This window comes from Felis catus, chromosome B3 (assembly GCF_018350175.1).
Source record: "Felis catus isolate Fca126 chromosome B3, F.catus_Fca126_mat1.0, whole genome shotgun sequence".
In the NCBI taxonomy this organism is placed as follows: domain Eukaryota; kingdom Metazoa; phylum Chordata; class Mammalia; order Carnivora; family Felidae; genus Felis; species Felis catus.
This window is the reverse complement of record NC_058373.1, coordinates 111,363,234-111,377,200: the sequence shown is the minus strand read 5'-3', so window position 1 is coordinate 111,377,200 and position 13,967 is coordinate 111,363,234. Positions and strand designations below refer to the sequence as shown.

The 13,967-nt window shown below is 39.3% G+C and overlaps 1 protein-coding gene across 15 annotated transcripts in view; it reads right to left on the bottom strand.

The window, feature by feature from the left end:
- Positions 1-11,678, bottom strand: part of FUT8 (fucosyltransferase 8) — a 312,310-nt gene extending 300,632 nt beyond the window's left edge. For 7 of the 15 annotated variants that reach the window (XM_019833146.3, XM_011283272.4, XM_019833147.3 and 4 more), the window contains exon 1: positions 10,340-10,471. The gene's annotated coding sequence lies outside the window, so the exon portion shown is untranslated. Of the gene's footprint in view, positions 1-10,339; positions 10,472-11,537 lie in introns of those variants that run through there. The other 8 variants (XM_045060078.1, XM_011283275.3, XM_045060082.1 and 5 more) reach the window with 2 other exon arrangements.
- Positions 11,679-13,967: the final 2,289 nt, after the last annotated feature.

The following is a 13,967-nucleotide window of genomic DNA, read 5'->3' as shown; positions in this document are numbered from 1 at the left end:
ATATCCAAGCAGTATTTGATTATTTAAGAAATCCTTTAGTCTATTTTCTTAAAATCAAGTATGTGATATATAGAGAACAGGAATCTAAACTTAAAACTGGCTTTATCTTTTGACAGCTGCTCATTTATTACTATGATTAAAAATAAAAATTCCTGGGCACCTGGATGGTTCAGTCAGTAAAGCCTCCAACTGTGGCTCAGGTCATGATCTCACAGTTTGTGAGTTCAAGCCCTGCGTCCGGCTCTGTGCTGTCAACTCAGAGCCTGGAGCCTGCTTCCAATTCTGTGTCCCTCTCTCACTCTGCCCCTCCCCCACTCATTCTCTCTCTCTCTCTCTCTCTCTCTCTCATAAGTAAAACATTTTTTAAAAACTTTTTAATTAAAAAATAATAATAGTAAAAATTCCCAGGGCGCCTGGGTAGCAGTCAGTTAAGCACCCCACTCTGGATTTCAGCTCAGGTTATGATCTCAGGGTTTCATGAGTTCAAGCCCCCCGTGGGGCTCTGCACACTGACCACAAGGAGCCTGCTTGGGGTTCTCTCTCTCTCTCTCTCTCAAAATAAATAAACTTTTAAAAACAAAAATACTTAAAACAATAAAATTTCCTGGGAAAATATGACCTTTAATATTTTGAAGCTCCAAAAGTTATAGAAATAAGTGTCTCTTTTCCTTTACCCCCAAAATTTTCCAATTACATAACTCATATTCAGATACTTTATACATATTACAAATTCTGTGAAACATTTAAAAATAAATATGGTATGGCATATATTTAAAAGAATATGGTTGCCATAAAATAGTCACTTTAGAAAGCTCTCATACTTGGGGCACCTGGGTGGTTCAGTCAGTTAAGTGTGGGACTCTTGCTTTGGCTCAGGTCATGATCTTATAGTTTGAGCCCCATATCCAACTCTGTGCTGGCAGCACAAGCTTGCTTGGGATTCTTTCTCTCTCTCCCTCTCTCTGCCCCTCTGCTGCTCATGTGCATGCATTCTCTCTCTCTCTCTCTCTCTCTCTCTCTCTCTCTCTCCCTCTCTCAAAATAAACATTTTTTTTTAAAACTTTTAAGAAAAAAAATAAAGCTCTCATACTTACTCCTAGAATGCTGCCATTGCATAAAAAGTTATGGGATTCAACTTTTAGAACTCCTTTAAAGTCTTAACATAATCTATATATTATTGGCAAAGTAACAAATCTTCATTTATTAAATATAGGTTTCACATTGGGGATATTTCTGGTTATCATAAGGTGGTTTATCTAAATTAGAAATACCACTCATGAACAAAAAATATGACTATAAAACATGCAACAAGGGGCGCCTGGGTGGCTCAGTCAGTTGAGAGTCCGACTTCAGCTCGGGTCATGATCTCACAGTCTGTGAGTTCGAGCCCCGCGTCGGGCTCTGTGCTGACAGCTCAGAGCCCGGAGCCTGTTTCAGATTCTGTGTCTCCCTCTCTGTCTGACCCTCCCCCATTCATAATCTGTCTCTCTGTCTCAAAAATAAATAAACATTAAAAAAAATTAAAAAATAAAACATGCAAGAAATTTTATGCTGCTATAATGACACCATCACTAAAATATATCTATGACTATATTCCCCTCCTCCACACTGTCTGCTCCGTGGGTTACCACTCATACATTCTAGTAAGTTGGGTAAAAATAAAAATGCGATCATTTTACAGCCACAGTTCCTACTATTATAGATAATATAAGCAGCTCTGATGGTTTCTAAGAGTCAAATTATTCAATATTCAAAGTAGTTATAGCACTCTCATTTTTAAATTTAGCTAGTTGTTATTCAATGCCCTATCTTTTTGCATACTATAGTGAAAATGTCCATTACCCCTCTGGCATATACCTGATGCTAGCCTACTCAGTCAGTTATCTACTCCTGTTACAAACATATACATTTACACACATACAGCACTAATTTTAATTCCCTATATGTGTATTTTTTCCTTAGTTTGTCACCTGAATATGACCTGTCAGCTTTGCCTGTTCATGAGCCCTAGGACAGTCTTCCCAATGGTAGCTATACATTTCCATTGGTTCTTAAAAAAAACAGTCTAATCTCACACAGCTGCCTTGAGCCTAAGTCATCTTAAACTTAACTAAAATCTCTCCACACCACATTCTACTCTCAAAACAAAAACATTTATTTAAAGCATAGTCTTTTTCTTACATTCATAAGCTTCAATCCATTTTAAAGCTCTACTTCTGAGGATTATTCAACTTTACCTTTATTCTCTTCAAAGATATTTATTATTAACTCAGCATTTATCATTGTCCCTATTCTCCAGGTTATACACCTGAACTAAGAAATGCTCAAGAAAAAGTTTAATCAGCTGTCTTGTTTCTTCAAGACAGTCCCAAATTCCTCCATTGTTGACTCACATATATTAGACCATAAGCTTCATTTCTGATTGAAAAATAAAATAAAATAAAATAAAATAAAATAAAATAAAATAAAGTGACTATATTTAAGGGGAAGAGTTAAGGTACATTCTAGGAAAAGGTCAGTGAATGTCTACCCAGCTGTAAAAACTGGAATAGAAGAAAATCAAAATAATTTGATTTTATGGAAAAAGCAGCAGAGGCAGAGGCAACAGGTGGCTTACCCAAGTTTACACATTTGGTGGCAAAGCCAACACTCATATCCAAGTTTCCTGATTTCAAGTTCAAAGCTTTTCTACTTTAACCATTCATTCAAATGACTAAACAGGATTATATTAAAAGAAAGGAGCCAGACACAAAAGACTACATAGTGTACGATTCCATTAACATCAAATTTCTAGAAGTGGCAAAACTATAGAAACAAAAGCAGATCAGTGGCTGCCTAGGGCTGCGGGATAGAAGCAGGAATCGGGAAAGTGGGCATGGGGAAGCTTTCTGGCGGATGAAAGCTTTCTAAAATTAAATTGTGGTAACTGTTATACAACTGTATAAATTTATTAAAACTTAAACTCTGAATTTTATGAGACATAATTTATATTTCAATAAAGCTATTCAAAAAATAAGTTAAAGAACTCAGATTTGGCTTTAAGTCCATACAAGTCTCAGGAAATTATCACTATCAAAAGTATCAGTAAAACACACCAAAAAGAACAGCTTTTTTCCAAACTTGAGATCCTTTTCCCTTCAGAATTTCCAAAACCTGGGTACCTTATTTTCCAACCTTACATTTTCCATGGAAACAAAGTAACAAGAAGTGCACAAATATACACATAGGAAACGTGCATAAAATTCCCGTGAAAACACTTTGGTTATTGATCATTATTTCCCTTTAGGTAGGACCAGCACTGATGTAAATAAGCCTCTGCAGACAGTTTAAAGGATAACAGACTGTTATCTGGTCTGACAAATTGCTCCAAAACAGAATTCTTTAGTGATTTCATTTTCAGACATCTTTGGGCCATTATAATGTAAACACTAATAGTCTTTTTATTTAGAGGAGCCATTTTTAATTGTATATTAGCAAGTTTCTTTAGTTTATTATTTGTGCATCCTAATTAGGCATACATTTCTTCAGCTTATTCAGCACTGACAGCCTATTCTTTACTTACAAATTAAAAATAAGTTGTATCTCTCTCATAACAGTTAATGCTTTACACCTATGAGAAGTACCACTGTTTGAACCTTAAAAATAAACAGACTTTTAATTAACGGAGACCTAGATATCTGTAATTATGTCAGAGGAAACAGTCAAAATTACTTAGTAAACCTACATTTCCCATTCTGCTGGAGTTCAGTTTACTAAGGCTAAGGAAAGACTTTTTGGCCTCAAGAATTTCAATAACCACCTTCCTAAGCCCTAGAGTTTCACCAAACTTCCTAAAAGAGAAAGAAAAATCTGCAACTTATAAAAAGAGAGCAAAATATTTACCCTAGCTTAAGCTCTTAATTTTAAAGAGTAGGTTTCTCAAAATTGCAATCTTTTGACATTTGGTAACTGAATGAATTAAGTAGTTATTCAAAGAACTCAAGACATGAAAAATGTAACACAATCTCAACTGAATATATATCTCTTTCAGGTACAATCCCATGTGTTAGAGAAACTTAATCAATCAGATCCCAAATGACTGGGGCCCGAATTATGAAACACACTTTCTCCCTGTGACCTTTTCATAGTAACTGGCTTAAACTTGCTAACTGTACTCCCATGAATGGAGAACGCTGCTGTTCATTTTAGTTTGTTAGTCCTCTTCAAGGGACACAATATATATATATATATATATATATATTTTTTTTTTTTTTTTTTTTTTTTTACATTTTTATTACTGCAATGAAGGCACACAAAGAAGTTGAAGAGATATTCTAAAAACCAATTCCTTGTAAACAGATACTCCACAGATGAAGACAACAGAGGAGACATGAAAATACATTCCAGGAAACTGGAAGAGGGGTTTATGATATATTAAATATTAAGCAGAACAATAATGTGGCTGATACAGCACCCTTAACAATGAACCAACAACCCCATATCCCTTTTTATATGGAGTTACAAAATCATTTTTAATAAATCATATTAAACCCTGCCCCAACTAAAGTTCTAAGTCTCTTGCCTATTGCCTCAAAGGAAATGAAATCATTATAATAAATCTATTGTAACATAAAAGCTAATGTTTTATCAGGAAATGTTCTTTGTATGAACTCTATAAGAAAAAAAAAAATCCTATAAGGATGGTCAACTCCCTCCCACTGCTGGGAGAGGAAGGATGACAGAGAAAAGAAGGAAACGGAGGGAGAAAGAAAAACTGAAGAAGAAATCCCCCTCACCTCCAAACAAAGCAGGCTCATCAACCCGTAAGATCCTCTGACTCTCTCAATCTCCCTCCCTTCACTGACTGCCCCAAACATAGCTAAAATCTGAAACAATGTATAATATAGAAGCTACAAATTATATTTTGATCAATTATATTTTACCAATCACGATATTATGATCAATTATATTTTAAAAATTATACACATGATTTTTAAAACTAGCTTATGGAGTGATGACTTAGTCATTTAATAACATTGCTATGCTTTTATAGTTTGATGGTTTGTAAATACCTTTTTTACCACAGGCAAATTATTTTGGCTCCAGGTATTAATGGAATTTCATATCTCATTTAAGGGATATTATAATATAAATAACCAGCCACAAAATTATTAAAAATTTAAAACTCATTCATGGTTCATTAACAGTCAATTGAATAAAAAAATTTATACAAACATAAAACAGGTTCATTTTAGTTGTATGTTTGTAGTAAATCAAACAGAAGACTCTCCCGTTTTTGTTACTTTTATTCATTTATAATCAGAAAGTTACATTTAAAGTTCATATCATGTAATATTTCTCATAACTCAGATTCTATAAAATAAACATCAGTTTAATTTCCCATTTACATCTACAATTGATATTAGCATTTTATTATTTATTTTATACTGTGAACTTTATTTACATTAACCAGTCATCAAGACTGTGACAAGTAAAAATGCTAAGTCTGATCATAAAATAAGTATGTTGAGTCATATTTATTCAGTTTATCCCACTGCTAAGATACATTTGAAAAACCCAGTTCCAAGATACAAAAAACATAGGAGGCATTTCAATAGTGATTTTCAAGCTTTATTTCAGTGCTTCAATGAGGAGGCTATACTATAGAACCAATATAAAAGAAAAGAGTAATAGCAAAGACAAGTTTGAACCACAACAGCACTAGCCTTGTATTGGTAAAATTTGTCAATTTTTTTAAAAACCTGAGACATATTTCCTCTTCACATGTCATTTTCTGACCACCAAAAAAAAAAAAAAAAACTATCACAAAAAGATACATATTTTTTTTAAGTTTACTTATTTTGAGAAAGAGAGAGAGAGAATCCCAAGCAGACTGCTCCACAGTCAGTGCAGAACCCGATGCGGGGCTCAAATTCAGGAACGATGAGATCATGACCTAAGCCAAAGTCAGCCACTTAACTGACTGAGCAACCCAGGAGCCCCAGAAAAAGATATTTTTTAAAAGTAGCCGATGAGTGAGGTATTGGGTTTTGGTAATTAAAGTCTTTTTAAAAGAAAACTTAAGTGAGAGGTACTGGATGGTTGAGTGAGTTGAAAGGCAGTCTCTGCCCCTCCCCCACTCACGCGCTCTCATGCTCTCTGGCTGCCTCACAAAAATAAACATTTTTAAAAAATGAATTTCAAAAATAAAAACTTAAATGAAATTAACCATATAGCTCTACTTTCTGTAACAAATATGAGTAACTTATACTGAAACACATAGCATGATCTCATGGGCCCTATGTGTTCTCCCATTAACAGTAAAATGTACACTGGGTGCCTGGGTGGCTCAGTCAAGTTAAGCATCCGACTTTGGCTCAGGTCATGATCTCATGGTTTCTAGGTTCAAGCCCTGCGTCTGGCTCTGCTGACAGCTCAGAGCCTGAAACCTACTTTGGATATTGTGTCTCCCTCTCTCTCTGTCCTCCCCCACTCACTCTCTGTCTCTCTCAAAAATAAACATTAAAAAAAAATTTTTTTAATAGAAAGTAAAGTTTATATGAGTTACATGTTTAGAATATTGTAGATATTGATATAAAGTCATTTATTTAATCAAGAAAGAATAACCCTATGCCAAGTGAGTGATATCATTCGTTTTATTGGTCTGATCCCTAATCATTTCAAAGAGAAAATTGTGGGATATGGAGGGAGGTTGAGTAAGAGGGGATGTAGACTGCAGAGTAGAATATAGAGAGAAAGGAAGGTTGAGAGGAGCCTAATACCTTAAAAAATGTATCTTAAATGCATACTCATCCCCATACAATAGTCTTCTGTTGGGAATTTTAAAATGGTTTTTTAAAAATCAATTGTAAATATCTTTTACTTTTAGGCCTGTTTGTCTTATTATAGCAAACTACAATTTAATAACAACTCAAACTGCCAAAAAGAAACTATATACTTTATGGTACAGAAATATAAACTACAGACTCATTAAGAAGGTAACCAAAGGAAATCTTGTACTGGTCCTTTAAAGGCTACACCTACTATACCACTGACTGTAGAAGCCTGGAAGTTAGTATCTCATCTGAAGAGTACCAACAGAACCAGTACTGACGCATGTATTAATATTAATACTTGTAGTTTCAGAATTGTTTACAATCTTAGTTGTGCTTTATTTTTAAGTTTTAAAAAATCACATTTTTTATATTTATTCTTATGATTGTAAAATGGAAACTCTTTTATAAGTGTTCTATAATATGAAATGTGTGGATTTACCATTTAATTAAACCAGGAGATTTAGTAATGCAGTTTATAGTAAATCAAAAATAACCACTTAAGAACTGGAAAAAAATACATAAAAATAGTCTGGCATGTCTTATAAAACATTGTTTAATTTATAGCATAAACCCCTTCAAAGTGGTAAACATCTCACTACCATACATCTCACAGGTATGGCCATTCCTTTCAAAGAATCTATTTTTTTTTATTTTATCAGCATTGAGATTCAATTTACATAATGGAAAACAATGGAGAACAAACAGCCCAGCCACTATTTCCAGAAAAAAAAATATTCTAATGATTTTAATACATACATTATCAATTTCTAGCCTTGAATATGAATATGTGTACTGTGAGAAGTAAAATAACATATCTAACTTATTACAGTTGTGACATCTAAATAAAGCACCATAAACCAAAAAATAATTGCTTTATAGTCAAAGGCACAAGTTCAATTTGGTAAAGCCACTGGACTCACTGCGCTATATTACAGAAGACAGAGGTTAAGAGGTGACCTTGGGATCCTGCTTTCCAGATGTCTGAAGGGTCCATTTCTTAATGAAATTATCTCTACTCTTAATAAATATTTAGCTTACTAATTACCCAGTCAATATATTCGTCTATATAAGACTCTACTTGATTTTTGAAATTTTAGGACTATAGATATTATAAAGAAAAAATTTATGAACATACAACTTGCACAAAGGATTAAGATATATTTCCCCTCTGATGCAATGCACAAGAAGATTAAGAAACTTACTATCACACATTCTACATTATGGGGCATATTTTCTGAGATTTTAAATGAGAAATTCAATAAACCTGAAGCATCTACTTTCCATTATTTCAGATCATGAAAAGATTTAATTTGTAATACTATATATATAATACATGTATATATATTATATATACATTATATATAATACATATATTGTATATTGTATATATAATACATATAATGTATATATAATATACATATATATTCCACAAATAACTATATACAGATATATGCCCATATCAATTCCTTTACTCTTTTAATTAAAAATTTATGTTCCTTCAGGTCATAAAAATCAGGGTTTGGGCATTTTAAAAGTTCAAACACATATTAAGCTATGCTTTCTTTGCTTTGGCACTAGCTCCCCCTCCAGACCAACCTACTAATATAACTGTACTTAAAAAAATAAACAACAACACAAGTTTTTCCAAACCACTAGCAAATTCCAGAATTCACCTCTTTTAAGAAAATTCCAGTACCTTAAAATAACTAATTAAAACTGAAATCAAACACTGCATAATGTAATCAGAATTATTTTTTTAATTCCATACATCTCAAAAAGAACTGACCTGTAGGAAAATAACTTCAAGTGACTCTTTAAGAACATCCTAAACAATATATATAGTGCTATATTTTATGGGAATTATTTTGAATCACTATCCTAATAAACCACAATATACTCATGTTAACTCACTACTTGATCAAAGATACATTTTTGCATGTTTCTGCAATCCATGCAAGTTTCATTCCAGCTGTTCAGCTCTTCAAGTACAATTCTCAATTTATAAAAGCAGCAAAAGGAAAATCCAGGTCTCCAACCATCTTCTATGTTCCTTACAGCCTATTCATTTTTAACTCCCTACATTTCTACATACTAAACTGTAAAATAACAAATTCAAAGTTTGAATGCCCACCTTATCCTTACTACCCTAATACTGTATTTTCATATGGAGCAATTAAGACTTTCTATACACATTTCATGGTATATCTCATAAGGTTAGCAATGTACAAGACCTTATCATTTAGCATACGTTTAGGGGTTTTTTTTAGGTTATTTCAGAGAAGGGAGAATACAACTTACTCTATTATTTCAGTACAGCACTGTTATGTTTAATTTCTCTCCTAAAATGTTTTCTATATAATGCACCCTTTAAAAGAATTATGCGTCAAAACATGAAATTTAAAGTTAATCAAGAAAATAAATATACACTTAACCCCAGGAGTAACAAGAAAAAAAAAAAAACTGCAATGAAACCTTGCCTACAGTTTCTAAAGACAGCCAAGTTAAAGTTCGGTCAGTTACCCCTGATGAGCTTAATTCTAAACGGATAGAAAACTTTTGTTGAAATTTGTTCTGCGTTACCTTGAAGTTTGGGGTTATTACTGGAGATTCTGAATTTCCTAGGTTCGCCTTCTTGAGTTGGCTTAAGTCAACTGTAAATTAATTCAAACATGGATAGAAGAAAACACCTCTTCGTGCCTTTCTCCAAGGCCTCAATCAAAAGTCTGATAATATACGGCAAAACGCTAAGAGCTCACCAGGGATAAACCCTAACCAAGTCACTGCCATTTAACTTACACTGCGTCTCTGACGTTCTGTATGGCTGAAGATTGCAATCCCCACAGTAAAAGAACAGGTGCTGCACCCGACAACCCACTCACTCTTGCAGGACAAATCTTCTTTAATAAATAAGGGCTCATTTAACCTTCCCAAATAAGTTTAGATACTCAAAAGCCGCCAGCTCATCATTTCCACATCAATTGGGGGATGCAGTGGCACTCACGCCTTTAACTGCCCCGGCATTGGCCCCTCGCCGGGAGCGGATCTTTGTACGGGTCCACTCCCCGATTTCGGGCCAGAGAACCCCTCACGAAAGCCGGAAACGTACAAGCATCCTCCTCCCCACAGTCCGTGACTACAGGGAACGAGTTGCTGGCAAAAGGGCAGGTAGGTGGAGAGGAGAGAAGAGGGACACCTCCCACCCCCGCCCCCATCATCCCTTCTCCTCTCCACGGCTTCGGCCCCTGCCCGAAGCAAGGATGCGCGACGCCGAGGACACCCGCGGAGGCAGGCGCCCCTCACCCTCAGCTCGCGCCCCCGGGCCGCGCCGGAGCGTCCCGGGGGCTTACTCCCCACTTTTCCGGGAGCCGCTGGGTAAGCAGCAGTTGCAGCAACAGGCCCGGGGAACGCCTGGGGGAAAAGAGCGGCGACAGCCCCAGTCACATCCCCAGAGCCTCCTCGGATCCCGCGCTAGCCCAGCCCCAGACCCCGAGGCGCGCGGGGCCCGGCTCCCAACGCCCCCTTACCCGAGGCGGGAGCAGAGGCGGTCTCCGCCGTCCCCAGTTGCCGCCGCCACCGCCGCCGCCACAGCCCTCAGCTGCAGCTGCCCCGTTGGGGAGTGGGAGGGGTGGCTGGGTGGAGGATGCTACTCCCGACTGAAGGGAGACGAAGAAACGGAAACAGGAACCGCCGCCGCCGCTTAACGGAGCCTTCGGCGCCACTGACTGAGCGAGAGCGCGAGGCGGCGCGAGCGGGGCAGTCGCTGACAGCGCGAGACCGAGCGCGAGCCGGGTCCCGGGCGCGCGACCCCGAGCAGCGCCGGCCCCATTCCGCGAGGAGAGGAAGGGGACGGGTTGACTGGGGCTGGGAGGGGGCGATGTGGGGCGGGGGCCTGGAGCTTAGGGAACCTGGCTACTCGGGTCTGCCGGAGATAACGCGCGCACGCGCCGGAGCGGCTCTGACAACGAGCGCAGGCGGGGAAGCCTTGGCTAGCGCAAGCGTGCGCGCGCGGGTGGGGGCGCGCGCCCCTCAGCGTTACAGGCTTCTGGGAGAGGGCGCGCATGCGCCGGCGGCTGCCACCTACGGCGACCCTGGCATGTGCCACGGCTTCTTCCCGCCCCCTTTTAGCTGAGCCGTGGATAGCGTAGCTGCAGCATCCGCTGCCAGGGAGCCGCGGGCCACAGAGGGACCGGGAGACTTCCAACAGGGCAACAACTGCGCTAGGGCGCCGGCTCCTACACGAGCACAGGCCGCCCTCTACTGCCTGCAGGCCGGAGACTGCTGGGGGCGAGTCGAGCCGAACTCCCCACTCCCGGGAGCGCCATCTCCCGGGAATGCCATATTCTCGATAGCCGGGGGAAGGACTGGCCCATGTCAGTGCAGCCCGCGGCCCTAAGGAGCACTAGTACTGAAGCAGGCTCCTTGCTACTTTTTAGAGGTGATCGCTGCTGCTCAGCCCCTGCAGCCCAGATCTGGCCGTTCGGCTGCGTCTAGCGGCGTGACCACAGAATGGCATCGCACCCACATGCAATTAGCGGAGCCCTGTTTTATCTTGTGAGAACTGTTTCTACATCTGCCCCGACAGAAAGACCTCCCACAAGGGCCTGAGTTTGATGCCTAGCCTCTCTCCCGACCCGCGGCTGCGACAGCCCCTTTGAAGCGGAAGTTTATTCAAAACGGGAAAGAGAACTTTGGGGAGGAGGGGTTCCCTAGGATGCTTCCTACCCGCACGCACTCGGGAAATTCCTGGCGCCCGCGATGCAGAGCAGTGGGCCGAAGAGCTAGGTCAGACCGGCCCAGACGGTGAGCTGAGCCGGAGGACCTAAGCGCGCAGCCCCGGCACACAAAGTAGTCGCGGGCCGAGGGAGGGGGTGCCACGAGGTCCAATCAAAGACGCGAGCCATGTGAGTGGAGTGCGAGCCGACCAATCAGACGGCCGGAGAAGGAGCTTCCCGTTCCCAACTCTTCCCTGTAGCCTCCGGACCCAGATCCCAAGCCTAGAGCGCGGTACCGTGGAAAGCGAGATGGTGCCCTGAGGACAGAAAAATTATTTCTCTAGACTTGGGTGTTTTTAAGTGCCTTGCTTAGGTGCTTATCCCAGAACAAATAGCAGCGGCGTTTTAGATGCTGAGTATGAAAAAGATCACAGAAAAGAGATTTACAAGGCACTGGTCTGCCAAGACTGCAATCTGCCTAATAACATTCATAAATTTACAGTGTTTATTGAGACCTTTTTATAGGCCAGGAACTGTATTACAGAAAAAACAAATAAGATAACTACTGATTTCCAAACAAGAAAAAAAAGTTCCCTGCCCTCAATAAGCTCAGCTTCTTGGGTTTGCTGGACCTTGTGACTCTGATATTTATTGTCAGTCCTTTAACGAAAAAGCTCTCAGCAAAGTAGTTTACAGTCGTTTTTATGGCTGTTATCTCCCTGTAAGAAGAGAAAACTAAGGGAAAAGTAGAGTGACCTATCTAAAGTCACACAAAAACAATATACTAGCGTAATCAAAATTATGTTCCAGTTCAGAGAGCTTGTATATCCATATTCAACAATTTTTTACTGAATGCATGGTTGCTGTCCTCCACTAAAAAGGTTTCTGTACCAAGCTTACAAATAGAACGGAATTCTGCTTGGAGGGCCACAAGCTTCGGTAGTTGGAAATGAACAGAAATTTTAGGTTTATGCCAAAGTAAGATGAGGTAAAGGCTGAAGTCTTATAAGTCATACTCTAGATACTTTTTAGAAGTCAGAGGTGAGATGGATATTTACTTCTTAGTTTAAACAGCATGTTTAAAAATATTTTACCAAGCATGTTTAACTTTAAAGCTTACCTTATATAATGCTTTAAGATCTCCAACTTCAAAGCTTTATTTTACATTTGCCTCAAGACATCCAGTTTTTTATCTGGCCTTCATTTTTCCTTTCCAAAAACGTAGGAATTAAAATACATATCTTCTCAGGGCACCCGGCTGGCTCAGTCAGTGGAGCATGTAACCCTTGATCTCAGGGTTGTGAGTTTGAGCCCCACCTTGGGTGCAGGGATTACTTAAAAATAAAATCTTTTGGGGCACCTGGGTGGCTCAGTTGTTAAGCATCCAACTCCGGATTTTGGCTCAGGTTATGATTTCACTGTTTGTGAGTTTCAAGCCCCACCTCAGAGTCCACATTCACAGCACAGAGCCTGCTTGGGATTCTCTCTCTCTGCCCTTCTCTCTCCCTCTCAAAAAATAAATAAACTTACAAGATAAAATAAAATCTTTTAAAAATTAAAAAAAAAATTACTTACCTTCTCTACCTGCTTTTGCTTTAAAAAAAAAAAAAAAAAAAACAATTTCCTAGGGGTGCCTGGGTGGCTCAGTCGGTTAAGCGTCAGCCTTCAGCTCAGGTCATGATCTCACAGTCTATGAGTTCGAGCCCCGCGTCAAGCTCTGTGCTGACAGCTCAGAGCCTGGAGCCTGCTTTGGATTCTGTGTGTCTCTCTCTCTCTCTCTCTCTGCCCCTCCTCTGCTCATGCTCTGTCTCTCTGTCTCAAAAATAAATAAAAACATTAAAAAAAAATTTTTTTAATAAAAAGTTTCCTAGGAATGCTTGTCCAAGATTTAGTGCACTTTGGTAGAATAGTATATTACATACTAAAAGGCCAAATAACTTGGGTGTCTCTAGAATATACTCAGAAACTAGCTATCTAGCAGCTCTGATTGTGTTGTGATGAGGCAATGTGCTTCTCACCCTGTGACAAAACACTGTTAACAAAGCCCTTTCCAGGACGTGCCCAGGATTGAACTGCCACCTCAGAACTGAAGTATCAGTGATACAACTGACTTTGGAACAAACCTTTACCCACTGAGTTCCAAGCCAATGATGAATTTCCAAAAAAAAATTCCCAACAGTTCCAGCTTTTAAAAAATACATTTCTTTTACTCTCTCCAGAGAGGAATATTACTAAAACTCTGCCTTTCTCTTGCTAGGTTAAGTTTCTGAGAGAGCAAGTATCTCCAGAAGGTTCTAAACATTACTAGCCACCAGAAGACATCTCTATCAAAGGATGTTTTCTCCACAAGCTCCAGTTGCCCCCCCCCCACCACCACCACCCACTGCTGCTCTTCGGGCCCCTCACTCTCTCTTCTCACCCCAGCTGCCTGCCTCTGCTT